The sequence below is a fragment of the Cervus elaphus genome, chromosome 32 (assembly GCF_910594005.1).
Source record: "Cervus elaphus chromosome 32, mCerEla1.1, whole genome shotgun sequence".
NCBI lineage: Eukaryota > Metazoa > Chordata > Mammalia > Artiodactyla > Cervidae > Cervus > Cervus elaphus.
In genome coordinates this window covers 33,794,110-33,807,264 of record NC_057846.1, presented here as the reverse complement: position 1 = coordinate 33,807,264, position 13,155 = coordinate 33,794,110, and the positions used below count along the sequence as shown (strand labels likewise).

The following is a 13,155-nucleotide window of genomic DNA, read 5'->3' as shown; positions in this document are numbered from 1 at the left end:
ACTTTCTTCGAAGACAGTTTTTCCATGAATCAGGGTGGGGGGATGGTTCTGGGACGATTCAAGTGCATTATATTTGTTGTGCTCTTTATTTCTACTATTATTATGACATCAGCTCCATCTCAGATCATCAGGCATTAGATCCTGGAGGCTGGGGAGCCCTGTCCTACAGGGGTAATATCTGGTGGAGTTTAAAGGAATATCTTTTCTTCCCTTCCGAGATAACACTTCCCCAGAGTCAGAGAGTCCTGGGATGCAAGTGAGAATGTAAGTGTGATAAACCAACCAGTTAGCTGAAATTTCTAGAGCCAGGCAGGCAGAAGATGGCACACAGAAGGCAGGGTAACTGGCTCCCCACGATGGATCTCCACAAACTCTAAAGTCTAGGTCTGCGGTCCTTAGGGGGTTATGAACAAAACTGTGTGTGTGTTTTCTAGGGAGAATATCCACAGGTTTCACCAGATTCTCAAAGGGATCAATGACCCCTCAAAGTAAACAATCACTGCTTTCCAGCAGACCAGATCTCCCCGTAACACCGTAACACCGGGGGCAACCGTAAGACATAATAAGTTTAAAAAAACAAAAACAAATCAGTGCAAGCAAAATGAGAAAGTATCTGTGCCTCTTGAGCTTTACTTAAAATGCTGACAAACACGTTAGCATAAGGCTCTGTTCAAAAGGCCTTTAAGATCTGAGATAGTTATGTTTGCCTAACTTTACTCAGGTCATATTATGCAAGCCAGCCACCTATTCAGGACCCCAAATGTTCATGATTTACTGATAAGGCATAAACTCGCCAATTTGTAATCTAACTCTTCTAAGAAAACCTGCCCTCTAAACGGGGAAGACACGGAGGAAATCCAAGACGCTGGAGTCACAGGCTGGGTACTTAATTAACTTCTCGAAACTAATATTTAAAAGAAAACTTAAAAATAAACCATACCTCAGTGAGACTCACTCTTTAATTTTCTACCACAAGATTAAAAGGATGACTGCCCTCTGAGGAATAATAATCACCAAAGAGTCTGAACACAAGAAAGCTTATATGCAGATTGACGACTGGGTCCCCTGGTGGAATGTGAACATTGCTAACCCAGCATGTCATCAACATCACATCTTACATCACATCACCAGCATTGCAACATATCACAATTCCTCTGTTGTCAGCATCTTTTCTATTTCTGTTCTATTTCTTTGCTGCACAAAGCCAAGGGATTAGAAGCAACTTTTCATGAAAGACAAAGAAAGAGATGGGCCGTTGGGCATGCAGCATGCCCAGCAGGAAACAGCAGAGCGGTGGTCCAAGTTCATTGCCAGCCTGATCACAGAGCTGTGTGAGCTCCGCGAAGTTACCTGCGCTCTCTGCGCTTTCTTCAAGTATGAAATGGGGATCATGGTTTCAACTCCTCATAGGATTGTTATGAGAACTCGGTAAGGTTCATAAGATGTTTAGAACAGTGTCTGGAAGCTAGTGTTTGACAAATACATGAAATCTCACCAAAATTCCTTGGTTAAGGAAACTACCTGTTTCAACAAAACTGAGGAAGAAAAGTCATGTTCAGTAACGTGCCAACATCCAGGGTAATCTGCCTCCTGTTCAGTGTGGAACAAAACACCAAAATAACCACGACAAGTGCAGATACTGTAACTCTCCATGAAACAAAAAAAATATTTTTAAGAAAAACATTTAAAAATCAGAAAATCGAACCAAGTTAAAGAGACATTTACTGAGCTACTACTACGTGTTAATCACTATGCTAGATGGTGGTGGTAAAAAAAAAAAATTTATTCTACATATACATCTTTATATCACGGGAGCAGAGAATGCTGAGTAGTATTCATGCTTATATCCACCGCAATACAGTGAAGAGCTAGGCTTAACTTTTGAAGGAGGACAAATTTCTACCCAAGTAATAATGGAGCAGTGTAGGGACTTCCCTGGTGGTCCAGTGGTTGAGACTCCATGCTTTCAATGTAGAGAACGTGGGTTCGATCCTTGGTCAGGAAACTGAGCTTACACATGCCACATAATATGGCCAAAAAATTTAAAGAAGGTTTTATGGAGTAGTGTTCCTTAATAATGGGCCCATGCTATTGTTGAGTATGTATATTTTCGCCAGGAAAATAAAGCAGGAGTGTCAAAAATTTTGGAAATAGCCATGTTTCCAGGAACAGAGAGTATGCAGATATAATTTTAACTGTAGAATTTATTGCTCTTTTACCTTAAAGTTCACTAAGAATTAAAAATAAGATCCTTTAGGTCAAGCTCTGAGTCAGACACTCTGCCACATGTTTTACATACAAGGTTACTTTACAGTTCCATGAAGTAGATATTATCATTTTCTTAAAAACAGCTGAAGAAACTACCGTTTTAGAATGGTTAAAAGGTCACCTAGCTAGCAGGCAAAACAGATTATGAACCTAGTTATGAAGCCAATATAACTGCACCTAAAGTGATTTTATTTTCTTAAACAAATGCGTTTAGTATTTATTTCTTTGGCTGCACCAGGTCTTTGTTGTGGTATGTGGAATCCACCCTGACCAGGGATCAAACTCGGGCCCCCTACATTGGGAACATGGAGTCTTAGCCACTGGACCATCAGGAAAGTCCCCTGAAGTAAGTGATTTATAATTAAGTGTTCTATGTCACAAAAACCAGGCTTACAGGCTGATTTCTCCATAACCTGTCCTCATTCCACTTCTCCGTAACTTCCTTCCAAATAACAGTAATAATAATAATAGCTTTGTACTTATTGAACACATATTTACAATCTAAGGAGACATACTCTCCATTACTATTGCTACAATCCGTATGCAGCCCTGTGTTCGCTGCTCAATCGTGTGAGATTCTTTGAGACTCCATATACTGTAACCCACCAGGCTCCTCTGTCCATGGAATTCTCCAGGCAAGAATACTGGAGTTGCCATTTCCTTCTCCAGGGGATCTTCCTGACCCAAGTATCGAACCCATGTCTCCCTCATTGCAGGCAGGCTCTTTACCGTCTGAGTCATCAGGAAAGCCCATATGCAACCCCCTATGTGGTAGATTTTGTGATTGCCAATTTACACATGAAGACAGAGCCTCAGAGAAATCAAGTAACTTGCCCAAAGCAACACAGCTACTAAGTGACAATGCCAGCAGAGGAGACCGGGATTCAAAACCTACACTGGCCTGCCAAATCTCAAGGCACTCTAAAGAAGTCGAAAGGTCATCTAAACTTTCTGAATGCGGACCCAGAGTAAAACTCTCCACCACCCCCAAAAACTTTCTTCTCAACTGATCCCTGAGTCTGGTCTTCTTTCAGCAAGCTCCCACCCCGCTACCCGATCAACTCTGCAGATTCTTGGGTCCCAATGAGCACCAGTGAGTCGGAGACAGAAGCAGAGATGAAGAACTAAAAAGAGAAGAAAAAGAGGGAAAGACCATAAAGAAGAAATAGAAGGGAGTGGCTGTTTCCCCAGCAATAGATTTTCCCTGGGCCCTTGGAGCTCCGCCCACCCTGGAGAACAAGGAGAGTCAAAGTCTAACCCAGACTCGCCTTTCTAGACCCTTCCTCACTCTCCTTCCAACGTAGCTGGGCAACCAGGCCCCACGTACACAAAGAGGAAAGAGATGCCAAGCCCTGCCACCAGGGCTTCCAACAAAAGCAGAACTGGTGACCTATAAATACCCGCAAGGTGACGGAAACACGGAACAGAGAGATAAGGGACACATAGTACAGATGTCTGAGCGTCTGGATCTCTAATCCGGGTAAGAATTTTAAAAGCCCTGCTAAGATGCTGGTGGGCAGAAAGTTGTCCCTACCTAGGGACACCAGATAGCTAAACCCATGGCGATGCTGTTTAAGCAAAGAGGCCAGAAGTGAGGTTGAACAGCTCTGCTCTGAACACAGCCACGCAGGAGGAGGGTGTGGACTTTGTAATAAATACCTATTTCAGCTGCTCCAAGGTCTTTGGACCAAGTCCTGCTTCTCAACCCTGCTTTCTGTTTTTGTTTTTTTTTTTTTTATTTAACATGGACCATTTTTTAAAGTCTTTATTGAATTTATTACAATATTACTTCTGTTTTATGGTTTGGTTTTTGGCCAGAAGGCACATGGGAGCTAAGGCTCCCCAACCAGGGATCGAACTCACAGTCCCCTGGCATTGGAAGAGAATATCTTAACCATTGGACCATGAGGGAAGTCCCCCTCAACCCTACTTTAGATGGTGGGGATCAACGGACACATGACCTCTTCAAAACAAACTAAATTGGAAAGGCAGTTAATGCAGACAGTATTATTACTATTTAATGAGTTCCTCTAGCATAAAGAGTGAAAATGAACACACATCCATTCAATACCATGAAGAACGTGATCTTTCCATTTTAAGAAGGGGCTTTTTTTTTTTTTTTAATTTTTTTACATATTTGTTCTGCAACTTCTTGTGTGTTAGGCTACATAAGAGAACATAATAATGGCAATGAGCCCAAGTAGAAGGATTTCAAAATCTACCCTTGTATGTCTAACTTTGTTCAGAAAGACACATTTGGGTTTCTCTTGTACATTAAGTTCCCACAAAAGGAAGTGCCATGGGACTCTCTCATGCCTAAACAAAGCCCAGGTTTGTGTATAAAATAACAGTAGATAATCCAACACATCCCTGCCCAAACGCTACCGCTTCTAACAAGCTTTCCTCAATACCCTGCCCAGTGGTTATTTTTATCTGTTATAGCAATTAACCTCTTCTAACCTCTGTTTGGCTCAGACGGTAAAGAATCTGCCTATAATGCATGAGACGTTGGTTTGATCTCTGGGTCAGGAAAGATCCCCTGGAGGAGGGCATGGCAACCCACTCCAGTATTCTTGACTAGAGAATTCCATGGACAGAGGAGCTTGGGGGCTACAAGTCCTTGCTGTTGCAAAGAGTTGGTCACGACTGAGCAACTAACATTTTCAATACTTTCAACCTCCCTTTAATACTTTCCACCTAGCCCACAAGCGACCTGAGGGCACTCCAATAGTAGGTACACACAGATTTCACAGAAATCTTCTAAAGAATCATCTATGTGATACTATACTTTCAAATTTAAGAATACTAATATAGTACTCAGATATGACATTTGTACTTTAACGCATTTTTAATGGGAAAGACATATGTGCACACACCAATGACCAAAACACTGCAAGAAATCACCAGAAAGAGGAAGCCAAGTAATGCCTACATTTGCTCAAAAAAATTTTACTTGAAAAATGATTTAGTTCAGATGTGCCTGTCCAGAACTAAAGTTACATGAGCCCAGTAGCTGCTGCCTGGTGATAATTTTCTTAGTGCCAGGAAGTTGGTAAGTATGTGATTAGACATGATTTTGCTCCTAGCTCCACCCAAGATGCTATCAGTTCCTTAAACAGAACATTCTGCAGCTGACCAGCCACAGTCAAAAAAAAGACGAAGGGGGGAAAAACTGTGCCAAATTTTCATACAAGTCACTACAAATTCTCCACACCCCTTTCCCATTCATGCACCTTTTATTTTCACAGCACAGCACACATTTAAAGCATAAGGGGGAAATCAATGGGAAATAAAATTGGCCATTCTCATGACTTGCAACAGATCAATATTTGAAACTTTTAACTTAATATCAAGAAAATACTAACCACCCTGTCAATTGATTCCAAATTTCTAAACTATTCCTACTTCCTGTTCCTAGATACACCCCAGAACTCTCACCTTCTAGCCCTGCACCTCTGAACTACTGAGTCACCTCCACCAGGAAGCACACCACAACACAAAACACATGTGAGCTTGGCTGATACGTACAATCATCTTTTCTAAATTCTATTCAAGCTTTGTGAATGTTCTGCAAGTTGATTCTCTGAATGCATGCTTTTCCTAAAATACTCTTTCAGATGACGAAACCAGAAATCCCCAAATGGAGTTTTGCTCAAAGTTAGAATGGCATGCCAACCGTTCAAAAACTGAGAAATATTTTTCTACTTCATGTAAAATGAACTTATCGAGCTCTAAGACCTTCAGCTGCTTATTGCACCTTTCTGGACTTCACTGTCCTCAATTAGTGATTTGTCTGTTTCAAATGCTGCACTATATAAAATTTTTTTTTTAAATATTTTGAAATGGATTTCACTATCTGGTGAGGAAAGTCCCCCTGCATAGTTCTTTCTTTTTCAAAACTTTCTTGGCTGTCTTTAAGTCCAATTGAACTTTATAACTAGTTTGTCAAATTCTTTTAAAATTACTTTGAAATTTTTATTGGGATTTATAAATTAATCTGGAGGAAACTGACAACATTACAATATACATCCAGGAATATGGTTTCTGTCTCCATTTATTCAGGTCTTTTATGTTCTTTACAATATTCTTCAGATTGTTCTTTTATGTTTGTTTTACTGCTGCCAAAAATGTATCTCTTAACATTTCTAATTATTTAATACTGCTTTCCTATGCTGGTAGGTTTTAAAAAAAAAGCCTTGTCATTTTGTGCTTATCCTGTTTGGCCACCTTACTGAAGTTTATTATTCTAGGTTTTTCTTCTTTTCAATTGAGAATTCTGGATTTTCTAGGCAATCACACCTTGACCTATTCTTAAAAAGACAAGCAAAAAACTAGGAGAAATATTTCCAAAATACTTTAGAAAGAACATACATTAAACAATGTTTATTATATATAAAGAGCGCCTAGAAATCAATAACTTGATAGAAAAATAAAGAATATAAATACAGTGAAAGTGTTAGTTGCTCAGTCGTGTCTGACTCTTTGTGACCCCATGAACTGTAGCCCCCCAGTTGATGCTGGAGTGGGTTGCCGTTTCCTTCTCCAGGGGATCTTCCTGAACCAGGGATCAAACGGAGGTCTCCTGCATGGCAGGCCAATTCTTTACTGTCTGAGCCATCATCTTATTTGTGGAGGATATATTCTAAGACTCCAGTGGACGCCTGAAACCCACAGTCTATATGTGCTTCTTCCCATCCTAACTGGTGGGTGCATGCCCAAGATGGGTACACTGGACAAAGGGATGATTCACACTCTGGATAGGACAGAGTGGGATGGGACAAGACTTCATCGCACTACTCAAGAGAGCATGAGATTTAAAACTCATGAGTTGTTTATTTCAGGAATTTTCCATTTAATATGTTGGGTCTACAGTTGACTGTGAGTAACAAACCACAGAAGCAAAACCTTGGATAAGAGAGGACTACTAACCAAGTTGTTTAAAAGCAGAAAACCAGTGAACATATGAAAATGTTCAACTTCATTAATGAAAATACAAATTGTCGCCCTTTCCAGTGCCCTTTTAAGGCTGACGCAGTGCCTTAAGAGGCTAACACAGGAGGGTAAAGAAAGTCTCCATAAAACCCAGAGAAGAGATTTTTAGAACTCTTCTTTGGATCCTGTCTGGAGTCACAACTGAACTGGAAGATTTTAAGTCTTGGCACTTACTTGTATGTGTATAGTTAATACCAAAGTCATTAAATTTAAACTTGACCTTCAGTTTGACAATAAAAAAAAAAAAAAAAGAAAATACAAATTGAAGTGATGAAATCCCTTTTTCCCAGCCAAAGACTGTAAAGAAAGATAAAATCTGATGTTAAAAAGGAGGTGAAGAAATGAACACTAGATGGAACTGCATATTAATGAGTGTTTTTAGAGGAAAATTCAGTATTACCAAAAAATTAAATGCATATAACCTCTTCATCCAGAAAATCCAATTCTAGGAATCTTTACATTATACTCATGTTCCAGAGTTAAGGAGTAAATTTTAAAATGACATATGGTTAAAAAAAAAAAATTTTAATCCTTAAATATCCTTTAAGCTGTCCAAGTGTATGTAACCTACTAATACATGTAAATATAAACTTATTTACTGAAGTACATATATCATAAAGAACATGTAGGCAAAATAAAATTTTACATCTTTAATTACATAAGAGCATATTATGGTTGAGTTCTAATAAGTTAAATGCATAAAATGCAACTCTATTACTGTTAAGAAATACCAGCACACTCCTGTCCAAAGATGTATACATAAAAGATGCTTCCTGCAATAACATTAGTAATAGCAAAAATACTGAAAAATAACTTGAATGTCAGCAGGAAGTAGTAAAATATATTAGTGTACATCCATACAACAGATACTATATAATTAAAAAGAATGAGGTAAGGCTATACATTCTGATACAGAAGATCTAAGATTGTCAAGTTAAAATAAAAAGAGGGGCCAAATCACATGTACTGCATGTAATAAGACATTTTTATCTGCATCTAACTGCAAAGAAAGATGCATATTATATCATTAACTGTGATTACATTTTTGGTACAGGATAGGGTGGGAGGTTGAGGGGGAAATTACATTTTTTTTGCTGCATGTACTTCTGTATTTTGACATACAAAAATCATGTCTTATTACTTTGTACATTATATTAACAATGGAAAAATGAGGGGTCATCGTAGTTATGGTCCTTTGCAGCTCTCTAAAAGTTTATGAGAAACAGGTTTTCTGAGGAGTCTCCATGTTGATTTCAATCACTGATTAGTATCAGTTCTCTGGTAGGAAAAGTCCCTGGGAAGAGGAGACAGTGAGAAAGAAAACAACGCATCCAACGATTGCAAACATTCTGTAGATGCTTAAGTACCCAATCAATGTGATCTATTCTGCTCTGTTCCTATGTGAAAGTCAACCATCTGAACATTTTAACAAACTTTTCAGAGATCACAAACACCACCAAAAGGTTTTACTATATTCTGAGATTAGGCAAAAAGATGTATTTGTCCTTTTGAAGCACAAGCTTCCCACAAAAAGGAAAACATATGAAAAAACATAAAGGCATTAGAATGAGGGTCAAAGAATGGATCTGTAGGACTGAAGAACACTATTTCCTAAGGATTAACATTTACACAAACACTGACTTCACTAATGCAGGGCCTTTTCTACCCTTTATCATTTTGTTTAGTTTATTTGTCCGGGATGATGCAAAACAAACCCAAGACGAAGCAGGGGACATGGCTTCTATATATGCAACTCTTTCAAGTCGTAAGTCACTAGTATATCCAGAAACAACACTCTATATCCTGGCTCCACAGGAATTTCCCAACTCTGAAAATCCCACATTGCAATGTAACATGACTTGGAATGTTACAAAAAGGAATTACTGTATTATATGAAAATTCAGCCCTATCTGCACTCATTTTAAGTATAAAACTAACAAAACCACACTGCCAAACCTCAGACACTTAATTTTTGATGAAGAAATCAGATGTCCCTTCCTCTGCACAATGTGCTTCTCATACAGTCTTTCCAAAGAGTCATCCTTCAGAGTCCTGCAGAAATGCAAGCTGAAATACTCTGTGTGCCTCCTGCATGCCAGGCACTGTGCTAGGCACAGAATGTACAAGTACTGCCATCTAACACGGAAAGCAGTGAACTGCATGGTTCTGGCCCAGGTTTTCCCCAAAACAGAGCTCTTAGAGCCATTCAGGGGAGCCCTCCCCCAGGTGTATCCTGACCCCTTCCTCATTCTCCTTGGAGCACGTCGCCAGAACCTATAATAGCATTTGCCATGGGAGATATTCAATAAAAATGCTTCCTGAATAAATGAATGAGACAGTGCATTACTAGAGAAGTGAATGAAGTTCGGTATGATTAAAAGCAGAATCTGCAGGGGACAGTGTCACAGGTGAGGCTACCTAGTGAGAGGATGTGGCCAAAGGTTTTAGGCAGGAGAATGGTAGAGCATATTTCCTGAAAGGTAACTCCAGCTGTCCTAAAGATCAAGAACCGTGGTGAGGCACCACTAGAGACAGAAAGGTGTTTCAAAAGCTGGCACAAAAGTGCAGAAAGCCTGGACAGTGGCCCTCCTGATAGCAGCAGGGAAGATGCAGAGAAGCCAACACACTTACTTGAGAGACACATGGGAGGATTAATTGTTGGACTGCATGACAGACAGGGGAGGGAGGAGGAAGAAGTGGGCACCCAGGTAAAGGGTGGCTCAGATGCAGAATACAGGGGAGCAGGTTCAGGGGGGTGTGGATAATGAAATCAGATACTGGTCACGGTAAGTTTAACGTATACGGGAGCCATTCAACTGGAGGTGGTGTACACTCAGATATTTGAATCGAGCTGAGGAGAGAAGTCTGGCATAAGGACATCATCCATGGAAGAGCAGGATAATGAGAAATGAAGACAGAACAGAGGGCTAAGGGATACTACCACTTAAGAACCACACCAAGGAAAAAAGATGAAAAGGAGTGAGGTTAAAGCAGTGGGGGAGATGGGGGAGAGTGAAGAGTCCATGGTATCATGAAAGTCGAGGATAGATAGTGTCAAGAATGAGAAAAACCCAAAATGTAAAATCTGTCAGTAGAGGGATTAAGTGATTTTTTTAAAATTTCCTTCCTTATGCTTTTCTGTTTTTTTCCTAGGATCCTTGATAGTGATGTATTTTGTTATTCCTCTGAAAACTTTAACTGTGTAAAATGTCTAACTGTTACGATAGACTCATAAATTAAAGAGCCACAAATAGTCTTCTGTCCTTAAGGGCATGTGTTTTGAATTCGTTCTCTGGGTCTGGTGATCTATCTGCTCCAGCTTTGTGACCAGTGACACACATGGCCCAGTCTCCTGGAATCCCACCAGAGCAGAGCTGGCTGGCCTTCACACAGATGGTCCACTGACCTTGGGGTCATGAGCATACTGTTCTCATCAAATGAGCTAACCAGCAACAGACCCAGCCTACTGTGTCCCACTTCCCACCACTACTAAGGCCAAAGTTCCCCAACTCTGCACCATTTCTTATAAACAAGATTGCCTATAAACAGTCACACAGATACAGGAGGTACAAGGCTTACCAAAAATATTTGCTCATTGCCTCTAAATAGGACTTAGGTTTACTTACAAGCCACTGCCCTGACAAGCAGAAGTGTATCATTAATGAAAAGGATGGTAACCCACTAAGCCGGTACAGTTAGTCACCAATGACTCAATATCTGTTGTTCTTTTTTGATTAGCTTTTTATTTTCTTTTTTTGTCCACGCCATGCAGCATGTAGGATTTTAGTTCCCTGACTAGGGATCAAACCCATGCCCCCTGCATAGTAAGCTCAGAGTCTTAACTACTGGATCACCAGGGAAGTTCCCCACAATACCTGTTGTTCTGATGATACTTTCCAAAAGAAAAAGGAAGCCAGGTTTTAACCAAGGTTTCAATACTTCTAGAGATCAACAAGGATCTAAGAAATAATATTCTAACCTTCTACTCCCTGTCTCTAGATCCCAAAACAACATTTTGGACTATTTACACCATTCACCTTGACAGCACCTTTCCGGGAGTGGACTGAGAGTAGCTGTCATCCCCTCTACCTTGTAAATTAACCAACTCAAAATATAGGAGTCAGTCTGCTTGACATCAAGGGACCCAGAAAGAGACACAGGGGTCAATTAGAATAGCACGGTCTTACAAACGGAATGGACTCCAGACCCAACCTCGGGCTTCAGCTGACTCACTGCTCAGAGGAGGGTGTTGAACAAAAGCACTTCCTGGGTGCTGTCAAGCTCCAAAAAGCTCTGATAAGCATAAATGGACATGTCAACGGCCAGAGTAAGAAGGAAGACCTTTAAAACCGGCTCTCAAACACGTAAAGTTTCCATGTTTACATACTGCTATTTGAAAAGCAGCCTCTTTCACAAAAGAAAAATGAACAAAAGTTCACAGTCCTCTAGATTGAATATCCGTGCATTTTCATCAATTATTTTAGGAGCCCTATGAGAAAGTCATATCTATTTCTTTTTTTTAATATAGCTTTAAAAAAAAAAAAAAAGGAATTCATTTACTTCAAAATACATTTTAGGATGAGTAGTCTTCCTTTCCAAAAAAAGAAAATTTAAAAACTTTGACTGGGTTATTTTGTTCAAATGGATTTTACTATACTTGGTTTTCACAGGGAAAGAATCACCAAGATGAGGGGCTAAAAATAGATGCAATAAAGCTGAGGGTAAAGTGTGTGAGAGGCTGACACTAACAATTAGGAAAAAAAAAAAAAAGTGGTATCACCAGTATTAAAATAAGAAATCGGAGCCCATTCTGGGAAAACTGTCACAGCCTGCCACAGTCATCTAGCCTGACGGGCTGGCCCAGCTCCCCAGCAGAGGTCCCTCGGCCCAGTGGACGGCCTTATAAGGCAACTATGCCCAGAAAGGAGATAAGAACACCAGGCACTTAACATTTCCAGAGGCCTCTACAAATGTTAACTCTTGAATCCTCACAGGGCTCTGGGAGAGCCATTCTACCACCATTTCCCAGAGGCTGGGCAAGCCAGACACCTGACCTTACAGGTAATTATGGCGCATTGCGTGAGGAGCTGGCATGTTTTAAAAAACAAACAAACAACTTTTTATTTTCAATTGGAGAAGAGCTGATTAATAACGCTGTGAGGGACTTCACCAGTGGTCCAGAGGTTAAGACTCTGCGTTCCCAATGCAGGGGACCCGGCTTCGAACCTTGGTCAGGGAACGCGACTCGACACAGCCAAAGAAACAAAAACACAACAATGCTGTCATAGCTTCCCGCGGACAGCCAAGGGGCTCAGCCACACGTGTATATGCATCCATTCCCCCCCAAGCCCCCCGCCCAGCCTGGCCTGGCAGCCCTTCTCGGGCGCCTCGCTCAGGGCCTGGCATGCCTCAGCTTTATCAGGAACCGAGGAAACGCTTTCCTCCTCATGAACAGGAAGGAGGAGGAGAGCCTCTCAACCCTGACAGTAAGTGAGGAACAGACTCCGCCCGCCCTCCTCTCTCTCCCCCAGATTCCAGTCCTTAGAATAACGAAGACTTCAGCCTCCAACAGCCCAGCAAAGGAAGACGCCGCCGGCGAGGGTCGACTCAAGACAGGGCGTAGAGGAGGAGGAGAGACTTGTCCTCTGCTAGCCTCCAAGGGGCCACTTCACACCCATCCTCTCGCCTTCAGGAATCACCTCAGAAGCTGTGATTACAGCGCCAGTAAGAAATAAGACAGCAACCTATGCCGTTCAGAGAGCACTAAGTGGCCTCATTCAATTTTTAAGTTAAGAAAATATCAATGCAATACTTAACAAGTAATGTTTACTGAGAATCTACACTGTGATATCTTGTGATCAGGTGGAAATCTAAAAAAATAGCAGTAAAATATTT

General features: G+C 40.7%; 1 protein-coding gene and 1 non-coding gene across 4 annotated transcripts in view; one reads left to right on the top strand and one right to left on the bottom strand.

Annotated features, from left to right (window-relative positions):
- RBPMS (RNA binding protein, mRNA processing factor) overlaps positions 1-13,155 on the bottom strand; it is a 196,983-nt gene that overhangs the window by 161,620 nt on the left and 22,208 nt on the right. The window lies entirely within an intron of this gene.
- LOC122688166 lies at positions 7,281-7,403 on the top strand. The gene has a single exon (XR_006339383.1). It is a non-coding gene; the product is annotated as a small nucleolar RNA SNORA26 (small nucleolar RNA).